The 16,248-nt window shown below is 36.3% G+C and overlaps 1 protein-coding gene across 6 annotated transcripts in view; it reads right to left on the minus strand.

Annotated features, from left to right (window-relative positions):
• Nucleotides 1-16,248, minus strand: part of LOC115219538 (protocadherin gamma-B6-like) — a 124,803-nt gene that overhangs the window by 34,838 nt on the left and 73,717 nt on the right. Inside the window, exon 7 of one of the 6 annotated variants that reach the window (XR_005001982.1) lies at nt 14,480-14,610. The exons of the other annotated variants lie outside the window; for them this stretch is intronic. The gene's annotated coding sequence lies outside the window, so the exon portion shown is untranslated. Of the gene's footprint in view, nt 1-14,479; nt 14,611-16,248 lie in introns of those variants that run through there. 6 annotated transcript variants of the gene reach the window in all.

Below are 16,248 nucleotides of genomic sequence, written 5' to 3' on the forward strand. Positions count from 1 at the left end.
AAAACACCCAGAATAACCTCAGTTAGTGTCTCCAAAGTGTAGTCAAGAGAAAATCTTTGTGAACAGCCTGGTTTTCAGAAACATAACAACAATAACTGATTCGTGTTCCATTCCAGAGTGATCACATATAATACCAATAAACATGGAATCTTCGAACTTTTTTGCTGATCCTATATAGGGTGTTATGAGCCTCTAAGATTTCATTTTGTATGGTATTAGATAGAAAATTAACTTGTCATTTAGGCCACTGACTTACTTCTGCACCATATTCTTCGGCAAGTTCTTTTGTGAGATTTACAAAGTTTCCTGTGACACATGTTAACTTTCTCTTCAAAGATGGAACCAGAAATTTCTTTTATCTTTTACTAAGGATGTTCCTTGATCCTTCAACAATGGAACATTGAAGTGCTATAATTTTTTATTAAGTATTTCCTTAATTCTCTGATCATGGAAGTGCTAACCACTTTTAATTTTCATTAAATAGCCTTTCGTATTAGGAATAGCAACAGATTTTAGGATTCCAGGTTACACGTGTAGAAGTTTTTAAGTGTGATTTAGCATTTAGTAATGATGGTGTTGTAAGATGAGTGGTTTGGCATTGGCTGGTATTTCTTGTATGAATTGTGCATCCTGTCCCAGGAAAATAGATGAAGCTAGTCATTGCATATGCACAGTCTCTCGTGCTGAGAATAGTGGCATATTCTAGGGTTTCGTGTGTTCATGATTTTACTTTATTTACAGTTAGCAAATTTATGATGGAGCTGTCAGGTACACATTCAGATTGAAGTGGATTTGTGGGGAGCAGGGAGAAAGGAGTGGTTCTTCACTAATTGGAGTAGTAGTAGAGAGGTAATGGCAGTAGCAGTACAACAGGATGACAATGATGATGATGATGGATCTCTTGTGTTATTCTAAGAAGAATTTGAGTGGTCTGACTGGGGAGAAGAGCAAGAGACTGTGTTGTTTAATAGGTCATCAATTGTTCCAGTATTGATGAGTGATTGCCAATGCCAATCAGTTTGTTCCTATTGCTTAGTTGTGGTAAGGGTAAAAGCAGTAGAACATAATGACAACGATGATGAAGAGTAAGGAAGTGGATGAAGAGTAAGTGGATAGCTACGCAGGGAAGGGCTTTTGGTTGTGGAGTTTAATATTTCTGTACTTGTGTTAGTATTGAGGAGTGACCTTGGTTTTTGTTGCTTTGTTGTTGTTACACACACACACAAACATGTAATTTAATTTAATCCTTTAATGTTGAGGATGCTTTAGCTCAGTAATATATCTTTCTAGGAGTGGAGGCGCAATGGCCCAGTGGTTAGGGCAGCGGACTCGCGGTCGTAGGATCGCAGTTTCGATTCCCAGACTGGGCGTTGTGAGCGTTTATTGAGCGAAAACACCTAAAAGAAAAGCCCCACGAGGCTCTGGCAGGGGATGGTGGTGATCCCTGCTGTACTCTTTCACCACAACTTTCTCTCACTCTTACTTCCTGTTTCTGTTGTACCTGTATTTCAAAGGGCCGGCCTTGTCACTCCCTGTGTCACGCTGAATATCCCCGAGAACTACGTTAAGGGTGCATGTGTCTGTGGAGTGCTCAGCCACTTACACGTTAATTTCACGAGCAGGCTGTTCCATTGATTCGGATCAACTGGAACCCTCATCGTCGTAACCGACGGAGTGCTTCCATCCATCCATCTTTCTAGGGATTTTGGTGGGAGTTTCTTTTCAGTTATTCTAGTTCTTTGTTCTTATTTTTTTCTAAGCCTAGGGTTATAAGATTCCAAGAGTGACAGGAATTCTGGGACTGGTGTATTGCTGCATAAGGTAACTATTTCAAAGGAAATGGTGTTAAAACTTAGGTAAATAAGTTATTTTTTATCAAATATAACTAGTCCAGAAACTTTTTGATACCACCTGGTATCAAATTTTCTGACACAAGCTTCATCCATATGCAACCTAGACACCTCATGTACGGAAACCTTGACACAAAGCTACAATCAATGCATATATGAACAGTCTTGTATCATGGTGCTCCTTCGCGTATTGGACAACACACAGCTTATACCCACATGATCTTTCTTGCAACCCTTCAAATGATCACATGGCTGAAACTGTATCTCCAGGATTAAAGCTGCAGCCATAGACTAGCAGCTGTTTAAATTGATGATTAACTGCATTAATCTGACCAGTCATAGAATATGATAGAATGCAACTATTCCATGATGTATTGTACCTCAGATCAATAGGTTAAATGTAGGGCTATAAGTTTTTCTTGTTCTGCTCATTGAGGAATATTTGATCTCACTAGTATTGGCACTCAAAAAAGTGCTTTCAGTACTGTACTAGAATACTGGCATTCCACTGAGAATCAATGTTTCATTCCTTGGTACACCTACACGTGTACCCCATCGAATTTCTTTCCTCATAACTTCCAGAAAAATGGATATTTTTTCATGAAGTTTTCTACAAATACGTTTCAGATGGTGTAAATTGTGATTATGTCAGAATTTTTTACCAAAATATTTTCCCTGGCTGGGTAGAGGGCTCACAGAAAATTATGCAAATTGTCTTTGTTTTCTTATAACTTTCAGAAAAATGTACATTTTCCACAAATACATTTCACAGTTTGTAGATCACATCATACATACTGACACATCACATTCGTCCACAAAATGAAACTTGAAATTTCAAAAACAATTGTGATGTGTGTCAGTATGTATGTGCTCATCAGTTCCCTTTTCATATCAAGCTGTGATATAATCGTAATTTACATATTCTTAAAGATACTTGTTGAAAATTTCATCGAAGAATCCCATTTTCTCCGAAAGTGATGATGAAACAAAACTAACTTGTATTAATTTTCTTAAACTCCTCTCTCTACCCGTCAGAAAAATGTTTTTTCACAACACATTGTGCAACAATCTGAATCTACACCATCTGAAGCATATTTGTAGAAAATTCATTGAAAAAATATCAATTTTTCTGGAAGTTGTGAGGAAACAAATTTGCTGGTGAACATTTGTGTACATATACCCATTGCTTTAACAATAGTAATACTAAAATTACACTGCTATTGAGTATCTGTATATATGTTTGCTTCGTTTCCCTTAGCGATATTTGCTTATGTAACTGTATGTAATATATAAACAAACAATACACGTTTTTTGTTTGGTCTGCACCAAAAGGGTGACAATACACAAATGTAACTGGGATAACTGTATTTACAATGATTTTGTGTTTAATAACAAATACAAACTGTATTAAAAGTGCATTGGAGTGTGTGTACATATATAAATTTATTGGCAGTATTTAGGTAGTAACTTTTCTTTGCTTTGTTCTTTTAACATAATGGCATATTTCATCTTATTTAGCATTTTCACTACTGACACTTGAGCTTTGTTCATGTTGCATGTCTTGCCAGCATTCTTCCCACACACATACCATATGTGTACTTATGCTTATACACAAGAAGTACATATAATGCAATGATATCAAATCATTATAAAACATGCTGTCTTAATGACACCATGTTTGCACTAGAGTATATATCATCATCATCATCCTTTAATGTCTGTTTCTCATGCTGGCATGGGTTGGCTGGCTTGTAAGACCAGGAGCTGTATCAGGTTTCATAGTCTGTTATAGCTTGGTTTCTATGGCTGGATGCCCTTCTTAACACCAACCACTCTACAGGTGTACAGAGTGCTTTTAATGTGGCACCATCACATATGCTTTTACCATACTACCTTGGTTTTAAGATCTCAATTCTGTTATGGTAGATGTGTCTTCTAAAGTACAGCAATATGCTACATATCCTAGTCCCCTGCCGTCTCCTTTGTAAGGTTTCAGCATTTTGAAGGCTGATCTCAAAACAATGAACCTTGTGAAGGAGATGGGTAAATAGGACCAGGTAAGGGAAGTTTAATGCTTGTTAACTACTTCCACGTGTACACTCACAAATTTATGTATGTATCAACAGGCAATGACTTAAATTAGAATTCATAGATGTAAAATCAGGCCTGATCATTCAGATGCTTTTGAATGAGTATGAAGGGAACCTTCAAGTTCTGAAGGAGGCTGAAATTCATTGGATAATATATAAAGTTTGTTCCTATATATCAGTTTCTGTTGTGTTGAACTCAATATGTGGATATTTGATAGATGATTGTGAAGCATTTTGATGCCTGCTGAGTACAAGACATCTCTAATGCAGCAGATGAGAGTAGTCTCCCTTGTTTTCGTTAGCAATTCCTGAAGAATTTTGGTAAAAATTAGGAGACAGTGGTATCAAATGATGACTTCAAATTAGCTAATAGGAAGATCTGTTGATGTTATCAGCATGAAAGTTTAGTCTTATTAAACAATAAAGGGGACCGTTTCAATATGTTTCACTCAGAGACAAAGATAGTAGTTACCTAAATGGGTGAGTAAGTGGTATGCTTTAGTTATGTTGTGCAGGTCATTTCATTCTTCCTGGAGTCTTAGGATGAAGCAAAGCATGAAGTAGCATTTTCCTGTCACTGGATCTGAAGATTTACGTTTGCTGAATGAACCTAACTCTTGAAATTATTGGCTGTAAGTTCTTGTAACTTTTAATGCTCTCGGGTTGAGTAAAGTTGGCCTCTCTGAACTTTGAACTTGAAAAAGTGAATTTCTTCAGAGGACATGTGAATTTTGGCGGCAGTAGGTGGTAGTTGCTTGAGATAGAGGATGTATAAGTGTATGCTTTTTTTCTGTAGTCATATCTGATGTTGAAAGTTAATTTGTCCACGCAACATCTAATATTATTTTATCATGTGGGTTCTGATATTTCTTTTGTATCAAGTGGGGCCGAGAGTATTTTTTCTGTAGCTCTCATTTTTATTGGATGGTTCCTATCTTATTTTGGTATGTTGCTTTTTGAGGGCATTGCTGATGATTTTCCTCTTATCATTTGCAAACATATTGTCTTTTTCCGTGATTTCATTGGTCACATTTGTTTTTCTTTAAACTTGCTGTTTCAACCTTTTCTGTATATTGGATTGCAGTTTAATTATTGTTCAGTTTCTTTCAGCGTATTTGTTGATGTGTTAATTCATTTCTTTTATATCCTACTAGCAGTATCGCCCAGCGTTGCTCGGGTTTGTAAGGGAAATAACTATATAAGCGTTTTTAGAGAGTTATAGCCAAAAAATAGCAAAAAAATGCATTTAAAAAGGAAAAAAAATGATGGTAAATTTTTTTTTAAATCGTTGACTCATCGTAGACATTTTTAGAGAGTTACTTTCCTTATTTAATAGCGAAAAAATGCATTAAAATGGAAAAAAACGATGGTAAATTATTTTTAAAATCGTAGACTCATTGTAGACGCACGCTAATACCCAGAAGGGCTCGATATGAATCATGACTATAAGATACCCGGTTTTGGTTAAACTGCACCGCAAAATGTGGGAGTAGTTAGGAATCTAAATCGTAGGAGACAGACACACAACTTGACTTTTATATATAAAGATTTATTCAATTACTTGTTGCTTGATATTTTCCCAAACCTGCGTTTTAGTTTGTTTCATTGGTTGCTGGTTATAATGTTTTTGATGACCTAAGTCTTTCTATGTGTATTGCTTATTGCTTTAATGGTACTCCAGAAGCTGTTTCCTACTTCGTTCAGTGGTTGTCAGTTACAGTTCAGAGGTTTCATATCCTGTTATTGTTGAAGTGTTATGGTCTGGATTTGTGAAATTATTTCAGTATGTATGTTATCAGTGAGGTAGGAGTCAGCAACAGTACAGCAATTAGTTTAGTGTACTAGCAGGAATTAAATCAGAGCTCAGTTCTCAATCCTCTCCTATTCATCATTGACAGAAGAGTCTGAAAATAATTGTCAATATGAACTCATTTATGCTGATGATCTTCTCCTAGTTTTATCTGTAGTTGAATTAGAATAGAAATCCCATGCATGAAAGCTAGGGCTTTAAATCTAATTTAGCAAAGACCAAAGTTCTAGAAAGCAGAAAATACAGTACTCTACTGCCTTCAGAAAAATAACCTTGGTTGATATGTCGGAAAGATAAAAATAGAAATTCTATGTAGTGCATCCAGTGCAAGCTATGAACACACAAATGGTGCAGTGGTTTCACAGGAAAATTAATTGAAAAAGTAGACTTTGTTTGCAGTAGATGTTCAGGAGCAATGAACTCTAAAAGCACATGGAATATACATTTTCTGAAATGCTCACAATGTTCCCTAGAGGTAGTAGATATTATTAAGGTGTCCCAATTAGTAATGAAGGAGGATGTTCTGAAATTGTGTTTGCTAGAATAAGAATAGGATGGAGAAAGTTCAAAGAAATATTACCTCTGTTGGTAACAAAGGGTTCTTTTCTCTCACTGACTGAGACAAATTGTATGATGTATATGTGTGAACAGGAATACTACATAGTAAAGAGACATGGGTCCTAAATGCAGAGGGCATTCAAAGCCTAGAAAGGAATGAAGCTAGTATGCTCTTTTGGATATGCAACATCACTATGCATGTACAACGAAGCACAAATGTGTACTTTAACTTATCATCTCCTTCCTGAGCCATTCCTATTTCTTTCACTTTTTCTCCTTTACCACCATTGTACTAACATTTACTGTCATCCACAATGTCAACTTTGTTTCATTCACAATCTCTGACCGTCTATCTCTCTTTCCTTGCATTCTAATGAACTTATCCACCCACCCTTACCAATTCTTTGTCCATATTCTCTCTTAAACTCACTTTCTCGTATCTTGAGAGTATTTTCTGACACTGCCATCATTGTCTTCTTTTCTGCTACTCCCACCCACCCACCACCTGTATATCACGAAGGTTAGCCATGTTTCTTTTCTATAGAAAAACACCTGTATCTGTCCCACTGTCATACTTTAGCCTTTCAACACTTGGCATTAATCGCATAAATACATCTCCTCTATGCAACCCAACTAAGCTGAGGGGACCTTTTTCTTGCCCTGTGAATTACCTGGTGATCTCACTAGTGCTGGTGTCACGAAAGAAGCATCAAATACATTCTGTAAAGTGGTTGGTATTTGGAATGGCACCCAACTTTAGAAACCATGCCTCAATATACATTGCTAATATCCCTCCTCAATTACCTCTGACTTCTACAAATCAGAAGCAAGGACTATTTGAGTATTATAGTTCCACTGATTCATGATGATAAGTTACCAATTCTAAACCTACTCTCACTTCTACCACATCAAGCTCATCTGTCATCTCCTACAGGCAAATGAAATTAATTTTCATTATTATCTTTTAACTTTTTGAATGTTGTGACTTTAATTTTATGAAATATATATCTCTTTTACTCTTTTACTCTTTTACTTGTTTCAGTCATTTGACTGTGGCCATGCTGGAGCACCACCTTTAATCGAGCAAATCGACCCCGGGACTTATTCTTTGTAAGCCCAGTACTTATTCTATCGGTCTCTTTTTGCCGAACCGCTAAGTGACGAGGACGTAAATACACCAGCATCGGTTGTCAAGCGATGGTGGGGAGACAAACACAGACACACAAACATATACACACACATACATATATATATATATATATACATATATACGACAGGCTTCTTTCAGTTTCCGTCTACCAAATCCACTCACAAGGCATTGGTCGGCCCGAGGCTATAGCAGAAGACACTTGCCCAAGATGCCACGCAGTGGGACTGAACCCGGAACCATGTGGTTGGTTAGCAAGCTACTTACCACACAGCCACTCCTGCGCCTATATATGATGTCTATATTATTTCCTACAATTCTGTTATTGTTTAACCCTGTTATGCATTTTTAAATCATCTCCCTGGAAATTTGTGGACTGTGCATCTATACATGAAAAGTCTTCTCCTTTCCTTCTCTTAATAATTGTCTCAAACATAGACACAGAGTCAGAAAATTGAGGCAAGATAAAAGGCAAAGCCAAATACTTGAACTCAGAAGGTTGAACAACCAGGAATGCTGCACAGCATTTTGTGCATTATAATGAAAAGCAAATCAAGCTGGTGGCACGTAACAAACACCATCCGATCGTGGCCATGCCAGCCTTGCCTGGCCTCCGTGCCGGTGGCACATAAAAAACACCATCCGAGCGTGGCCGTTCGCCAGCCTCGTCTGGCACCTGTGTCGGTGGCACATAAAAAACACCATCCGAGCGTGGCCGTTCGCCAGCCTCGTCTGGCACCTGTGTCGGTGGCACATAAAAAACACCATCCAAGCGTGGCCGTTCGCCAGCCTCATCTGGCACATAAAAAACACCATCCGAGCGTGGCTGTTCGCCAGCCTCGTCTGGCACCTGTGTTGGTGGCACATAAAAAACACCATCCGAGCGTGGCCGTTCGCCAGCCTCATCTGGCACCTGTGTCAGTGGCACATAAAAAACACCATCCGAGCGTGGCTGTTCGCCAGCCTCGTCTGGCACCTGTGTCGGTGGCACATAAAAAACACCATCCGAGCGTGGCCGTTCGCCAGCCTCGTCTGGCACCTGTGTCGGTGGCACATAAAAAACACCATCCGAGCGTGGCCGTTCGCCAGCCTCGTCTGGCACCTGTGCCTGTGGCACATAAAAAAAACACCATCCGAGCGTGGCCGTTCGCCAACCTCATCTGGCACCTGTGTCCGTGGCACATAAAAAGCACCCACTACACTCACGGAGTGGTTGGCGTTAGGAAGGGCATCCAGCTGTAGAAACACTGCCAGATCTGACTGGGCCTGGTGCAGCCTTTGGGCTTCCCAGACCCCAGTTGAACCGTCCAACCCATGCTAGCATGGAAAGCGGACGTTAAACGATGATGATGATGATGTTGATGAATCCTGCCAATTCACCACCTTTAATAAGATATATTTTCTTAATGGAATTATGCAGTGATGTGTTTTTTCAGTGTATGTGTGTTGATTGCAATTATGCTGATTGTTTTTCAGAAGGCAAATAATTCCATACCATTTTGATTGTTCAGTAATTTTTCAGCACAAAAAAAAAAAAAAAAAGAAAGCAGCTCATGACATTATTCTAATTGATATTATACATTATCAACCTGAATTTGGATAGCATGATGAAAATATTTCAGAGTTTTGTTTCATAATGCAGAATAAGATTATTCTGCATATTGAACATGAGTCGGTGGTGCAATAATCATGAGCAAGTTTTGGCTGCCAAGAGAGGAGTGGATTCTTTTCATTCATTGAACTAAAATAAATAAATACAAATATAATGTTTCATTCTTAAATGGTTTCATAACTTGTCTCTGCACCCTTGAAGGTGTGTCTCTGAAAAAATTTATAAGGTGGGTTGGGTACCCCAAGTTGTTGTTATGCCTGCCATTTGTTAATTTGGACAATTGATATAATCGACTTAATCCGTTTGTCTGTCCTTGTTTGTCCTCTCTGTATTTAGCCCCTTGTGGGTAGTAAAGAAATAAGTATTGTCAGCACCTGCTACAAGGACAAAGTAGATGAAAGAAAGTATCAAGGAATCATATTGATGGAGTAGAGAATTAACCTTGATAAGATGTAGCTTGGTTTGTGCCCTAAAGAGGTACTACTAATATTCTCTTCTTATTTGCACAATAGCTTCTTGCTTATAGTGGTTATTTAACCCAATAATCAGCCCTGACTGAAGTTAACCAGGGGTGTTTCATCTGAGACAGTCTTATTGTTCTCTATGTCTGGGACTTCACTATTCAATATGTTGTTCCTTGTACTTTTGTTTTAAGAGGATGGATGGAAGCACTCCGTCGGTTACGACGACGAGGGTTCCGGTTGATCCGAATCAACGGAACAGCCTGCTCGTGAAATTAACGTGTAAGTGGCTGAGCACTCCACAGACACGTGCACCCTTAACGTAGTTCTCGGGGATATTCAGCATGACACAGAGAGTGACAAGGCCAGCCCTTTGAAATACAGGTACAACAGAAACAGGAAGTAAGAGTGAGAGAAAGTTGTGGTGCAAGAGTACAGCAGGGATCACCACCACCCCCTGCCGGAGCCTCGTGGAGCTTTAGGTGTTTTCACTCAATAAAGACTCACAACGCCCGGTCTGGGAATCGAAACCGCGATCCTATGATCGCGAGTCCGCTGCTCTAACCACTGGGCCATTGCGCCTCCACATTTAAGATGATAGGGTGTAGTTTAAAACAAAAACTGGCTGCTATCTTCAGCAATTTCAATATCTGAACAGAAGTTCTTTTGTTGGCTCCTTGTTATAGATGCATGACCATCTAGCAAGAAATATAGCTGCCAGAGTGAATAAATTTAAAATGTTCATGTTTGCATTAGAATTAGTATCTGACGTTAGTCATCTGACTGAAGATTATTCAGTAGCTTGCAGGCTTGTGGTTTGTAGTGATAATAAAAAGTTTAATATATGTATTTCTGCAATATATTAATAATGCTAATGCGGTAGTATCTCACATTTGTAATGTTGGGAGTTGAAAGACTTTGAGCAACTGACAATATTCAAATAATTAGTAGACAAAAACTCCCTCTAGTTTTGTTTAGAACCTAAAACCAACCAGTGAGGAAAATGATTCCCAAAAGATCAGCTGAATGAAAATTCTGGACACTACAGACAATGTAGATTAGATTGGATTTGGACTTTTAAGCCATTGGGTGAAAGCAGTGCAGTTTTGCTGAACAGAATATGTTTCACTGATGAGTCTAGTAAGACAGAAATACATATGTTTCTTTCACTATTTTGCTTCAAAGATGAAGACTGGAACAGATCTTGTTTGTTTATATTGTTAAAAAATTTCGGTCAACTGATCTTATCAGAATTATCTCCTTTGTTTCTTTGTAAAGTTTAAACATCTCAAGTGGGATATTTTATCTACTAATTTCTTTGATATTACTATAGCTGTTTTCAGATTTTCATCTATATTATATCATATCTACATAGAGTATACAGTATATAGGCACAGGAGTGGCTGTGTGGTAAGTGGCTTGTCTACCAACCACATGGTTCTGGGTTCAGTCCCACTGCGTGGCCTCTTGGGCAGGTGTCTTCTGCTATAGCCCCGGGCCGACCAATGCCTTGTGAGTGGATTTGGTAGACGGAAACTGAAAGAAGCCTGTCGTATATATGTATATATATATATGTGTGTGTGTGTATGTCTGTGTTTGTCCCCCTAGCATTGCTTGACAACCGATGCTGGTGTGTTTACGTCCCCGTCACTTAGCGGTTCGGCAAAAGAGACCGATAGAATAAGTATTGGGCTTACAAAGAATAAGTCCCGGGGTCGATTTGCTCTACTAAAGGTGGTGCTCCAGCATGGCCGCAGTCAAATGACTGAAACAAGTAAAAGAATATTCCTCTTAGAGATCTATTCCGAACAAGTGTCACTTATATTCCCACTATTTCTGTAAATATATTGTAAAAACCCATATAATTTATGCACTTTATTTTTACAAAAATAAAAATAAACTTTAGTGGGTGAGTAAATTACGTGAGCTGATTGTTTCCTGAATTTTTCTGAAAATTTTTTTGTTGAAAAAAGACGTACAAGACATAAACATTCGTACTGGAAGTTGACCCATTTAATGTCAGAATAGGATCTTACAGAACAAAATAATGTCTTAAATATAATGAAGCTGACTTTAATTTATGATGGACAGTATAATGCTTACTTTTTCTGTATAAATTTACTAAAAACATTAAATGGTTAACTACTTTTTGAACTCTGATGCTCACGCTGGTAAACATGGTCTGGGCCATATTTTAAATTGTTTAGAGTTTCTACCTGTCGCAATAGAGCACCGTTGACATACATAGTGATATGGATATTCCTGACTGAAAAAAAAATGTAATGATATGGGTAATCTTGATATATATTTTTATTTTTGTCTGTTTATTACCAGGCACAGTTTTAAGTTTGTTGTACTGTTTACACTAATTTCAAACATTGGCATCGTTAACATTAAAATGCCTTCTGGCGATTCCTAAATTCTACCCATACTGACAATAATGGTAATGACAAATTTTAAAGTTTGCTTGACATCTTAGAAGTGTGAAAGGGATTAAAATTTCGATACTCTATATCAAAGGTTCCGACAAGAATAGGCGGAAAAGAATTCTGTTTACATAATCAGTTTGATCGGTCACCTTCTTCTGTTGGTTGAGTAAAGTGTCATCCAAGCTGATGTTTATTGGTAATTAAACTTAATATGCAACACCTGTGCACATTTATCAGGATTGCTTTTGTTGACAATTCTTATCAACAACTTTTCCTGTGATCATGATTTGAGAAGACATATGCTAAAGATCAGACATAATCTCTTGTGGGCAAGAAATGTAAAATAAAGTTTATTAATGACAACACAAACACTTTGTAATTTAATAGCTTTCAATGTCAATATCTGTTAGACAAGAATTATTTTTATTTGATGAAAATTTTATAAAATCTAATCATAAGTATGTGAAATTATACTAAATACAACTAAATTGAAAGCCTTTTCACCTGGCTATATCGGCCATTCTGAAAACTTTGGGGTGCAAATTTTACATGAGTAAAAGCATTTTTTAACAAATTTTATCCTGAAAATCACCTGCGTAAATTACATAGGTGCACAAATTACATAAGTTTTTATGGTATATATCAGTATCATCCTTTTTAAGACATTAATTTGTATGATTTGAGGTAGATTTGAATAAACTTGTGTGCCTGATCACAATGAAGATATCATCCACATGCTTACTGCAAATTGTGGATATGTATTTGGCCATAGTATAACTGTATTATATAATGAACCTATTGTCTATGCTGGCTTATGATATTATCTATGTTTGCAATACAGAATACCATAAATATGGGTTAAGTAAACAACAACCCATTGGTACCCATTGTCCTGAATGCAGAAACTTCTTGGTGGAAAATTAAGGGAATAATGTGCTGTAGTTTTCTTAAGTGTTCCTTAACCATTTTGTTACCAACCCGGCTGAAACTGGCTCTGGCACTGAGTACAAATGTCCTGTTTTCATAAGTTTTGAATTAAAATCTTCCACCAAATCTTAGTCGAAATTTACGTTCCTAACACTAGCTGAATGATAACTAAGTTATTTTACTAAATTCTTTGTTATATTTAAAGTAATTGAAAGAAACACAGAGCATCTCAAAATATATACAGTAATGAAAGGGTTAAGTATAGTGGCTGATTTCAGTTACTAATTTTAAAATTTTCTTTCTACATCATAAAATTTGAATTAGTATATTACATTAGTTGTATAACAGAAAAATATTCAACCAGATAACTAAACATACTCAGTTGTCTTAAGATACTGCTAAGAACTCATCTAATGCAGCACACCTCACCAGTATATACTACTTAATGCTATTTAAATGTTTTTCAAACTAATTTCTTGTTGATTTTATTTAGGAAATTAAGGGATAGAGAGAGCTGTGTCATTTATAGATTTTACAGTTCTATAGACATAAAAGTAAGTTATTTATATATTCTCCTTCCCTTTGGTAGAGTGGAATAGTTCCTTGTTGAGTGTTAGCAGCAGTAATTAATTTAAGCTTCATTTTTAATTGCAAAATTTTACTTATCATAATCTTTATGGATTTTCTGCTACCTTTTAATAGATTGTTAATTTTTGTCATGTTTCCATCTTTGTTCATAATAATGAATAAATTGCTCTTATCGCTTTTGCATATTAACATTTTATAGTTGTTTTCCAGGCCTTTCAGAACCATTGAGTTTCAGATTAACTGCTTTTTTATGGCTACGTGTATCTGTGTATATTGCTTTCAACTCAGAATAAGCTTTTAAGTTTATTATCTATTTTAATTGTTTTTTTCTTTTTGTTTTGTTTTTCTTTTATCTCAATTGATCGGTAGACTAGTTCAAGTTGAACTCTCTTTCAATTTAAGTCTATTTCCTTAATAATTGAAGGTATCAAAGTTGAGAAATGAAATTTGATCTTGAATCAGTCTGTGAAGGTTTAACAAATTTAGCTTCCTACTTGGCAGTACGATTCACATTGTAGAAACTGTTAAACTTTTTCTTTGCATTATATGCATCTTATTTCCTATGAAAGGGATATTTGTAAATTATCAATAGCTATGAGAATATTATTAATAAATGTTTGTTATTTAGTGATTTGCTGTTGTCTTTCCTTAGATGTATAATTTCCACTTGTGGTTTTTCTATCTTCTATGCTAAGTTTATTTGGCTTTCAATATTTTGTCTGAATCCTATAGTGCAGTGTTGTATGTTTTGTCATAACATTTTTGTCTTTTGTGTATAAGGGAATATGTTTTTTTAAAATATATGCTTTTAAAAGCACAGCCAATTCTCACAAGTGGGAAAGTCTAGAAACATTGATGGACCAAAGAAATGTATTGTTCCAGTTAAAACATAAAGCACAAAGAAGGAACAATAAAAAGCCCCACTTTAATTAAAAAAGTTAAAACTGGACCATAGTCATGTTTTCTGTGACTCACACACACACATGTGCATGTACACACACACACACACACACACACACACACACACACATGCCTGCTTACAATGTCTCATTAACTCTCTCTCACTCACAAACATGAAGTCTGGTTTCTGTCCAATTAGAATTGAAGAATGCTATTTGTTCCATGATTCATTGATATTCTGCAAGAAGAGAAAATTCCTATTATCATTAAAATAGATCATCTTACAAACCACGATTCATTGAAAATGATCTTGAGAAATAAATTGAACGTAAATGTCAAATGAAATAATTAAGGATAGATAAGATGTTAGAAGTTCTGACTGCCTTAGGTGCAGCATTGTCAACGACTATCATGTAAATCAAACTGACACGGTCATCTCCCTCATATAATATGCTGTTATCTTAAAAAAGGGAGGACATATCAGACAAAGTAGTCCTGGATTCTCTATTCTTTCTTTCAGTCATTGGACTGCAGCCATGCTGGGGTCCTGCCTGGAAGAGTTTTAATCAAACAAATTGCTCCTAGTTCTAATTTTTAGTGTGGTACATATTCTATTTGTCTCTTTTTCTGAACCACTAAGTCATGAAACCATGAACAAACCAACATCAACCATCAAGTGATGGGGAAAGAGGGACAAACAGAAAGACGCACACAGATATGCATACATGCATGTGCGCGTGTGCACACACACACCCACACATACACACGCACATGCATGCATGATGTGCTTCTACACAGTTTCTGTCTACCAAATTCACCGTTAAGGCATTGGTCAGCCTGTGCAGCATGTTGAGCTACACTTGCCCAACATGTTGCACAGTAGGACTGAACCCAAAATCTTGTGGTTGCATAGTGATTTTCCTAACCACAATGCTGTGCCATGGTATATATAAAAAAAAAAACTAAAAGAAGAAAATTGACATGGTTGGAATGTCTTTGATCATTGAAACTCACCTAGGGCCAAAACAAAAGTTATGTAATTTAAATAAAGTAAAGAAATGTAAATTGATTTAGATGTAAGTTAATGGAATTAATATTAAAAGTTGATATAGAAAATCACTGATTATTTTATAAGCAAAATAAGAGTTGAAAGATGGATAAAAGACGTCGAAACACAAATGAATATTTTCTGAAATATATGTTGCATAAATACTAATCAAAGAACATATACCTAAAGACCTTCACACTTTTTATATCAACCTGCATAAGTTCATTTTTGGTTCTACAACACATCCTCCTGTTTTATTTAACAACCTTCGGTTCAGTCATTTTACAAACAGCTTATTAATGAAAATTAGCTATTTTTACCAAAACCTCCCACAAACTCTTGATTATTTTCAAATTTAATTCAAAGATATATAGAGTGTAATAAGCCAAAATCTGTAATCATTATTGAAGGATATATTTTTTAATTTGATTCTGCATAAAACAGATATCATCACAATAACATGAAATGTTTCGTTTATAAAGAATGAGTTTAAATTACCAAAGAAATCATTCAACAATAAATATCCTATGGTACAAAAGTGACATTTTTGTTGTTATATAATGGTAATTATTACACACATGTGAGTGAGAACACTTTGAGATATTTTTGGTATCTAACATATGTCAGATACTGCGAGCGCTGCTTCTGATTGGTCAATCCATGGTGATGACCCGAGGTCACGGTGACAGCGCTGCTTCTGATTGGTCAATTCATGGTGATGACCCGAGGTCACGGTAACGGCACTACTTTTGTCATTCATAAGTTACAGCTAAACGTGAAGAATTTAGTTATTGGGTTAATAAAATATGGTCGTTTATTTGTGTGTAA

The sequence above is a fragment of the Octopus sinensis genome, linkage group LG14 (genome assembly GCF_006345805.1).
Source record: "Octopus sinensis linkage group LG14, ASM634580v1, whole genome shotgun sequence".
Taxonomy (NCBI): Eukaryota; Metazoa; Mollusca; class Cephalopoda; order Octopoda; family Octopodidae; genus Octopus; species Octopus sinensis.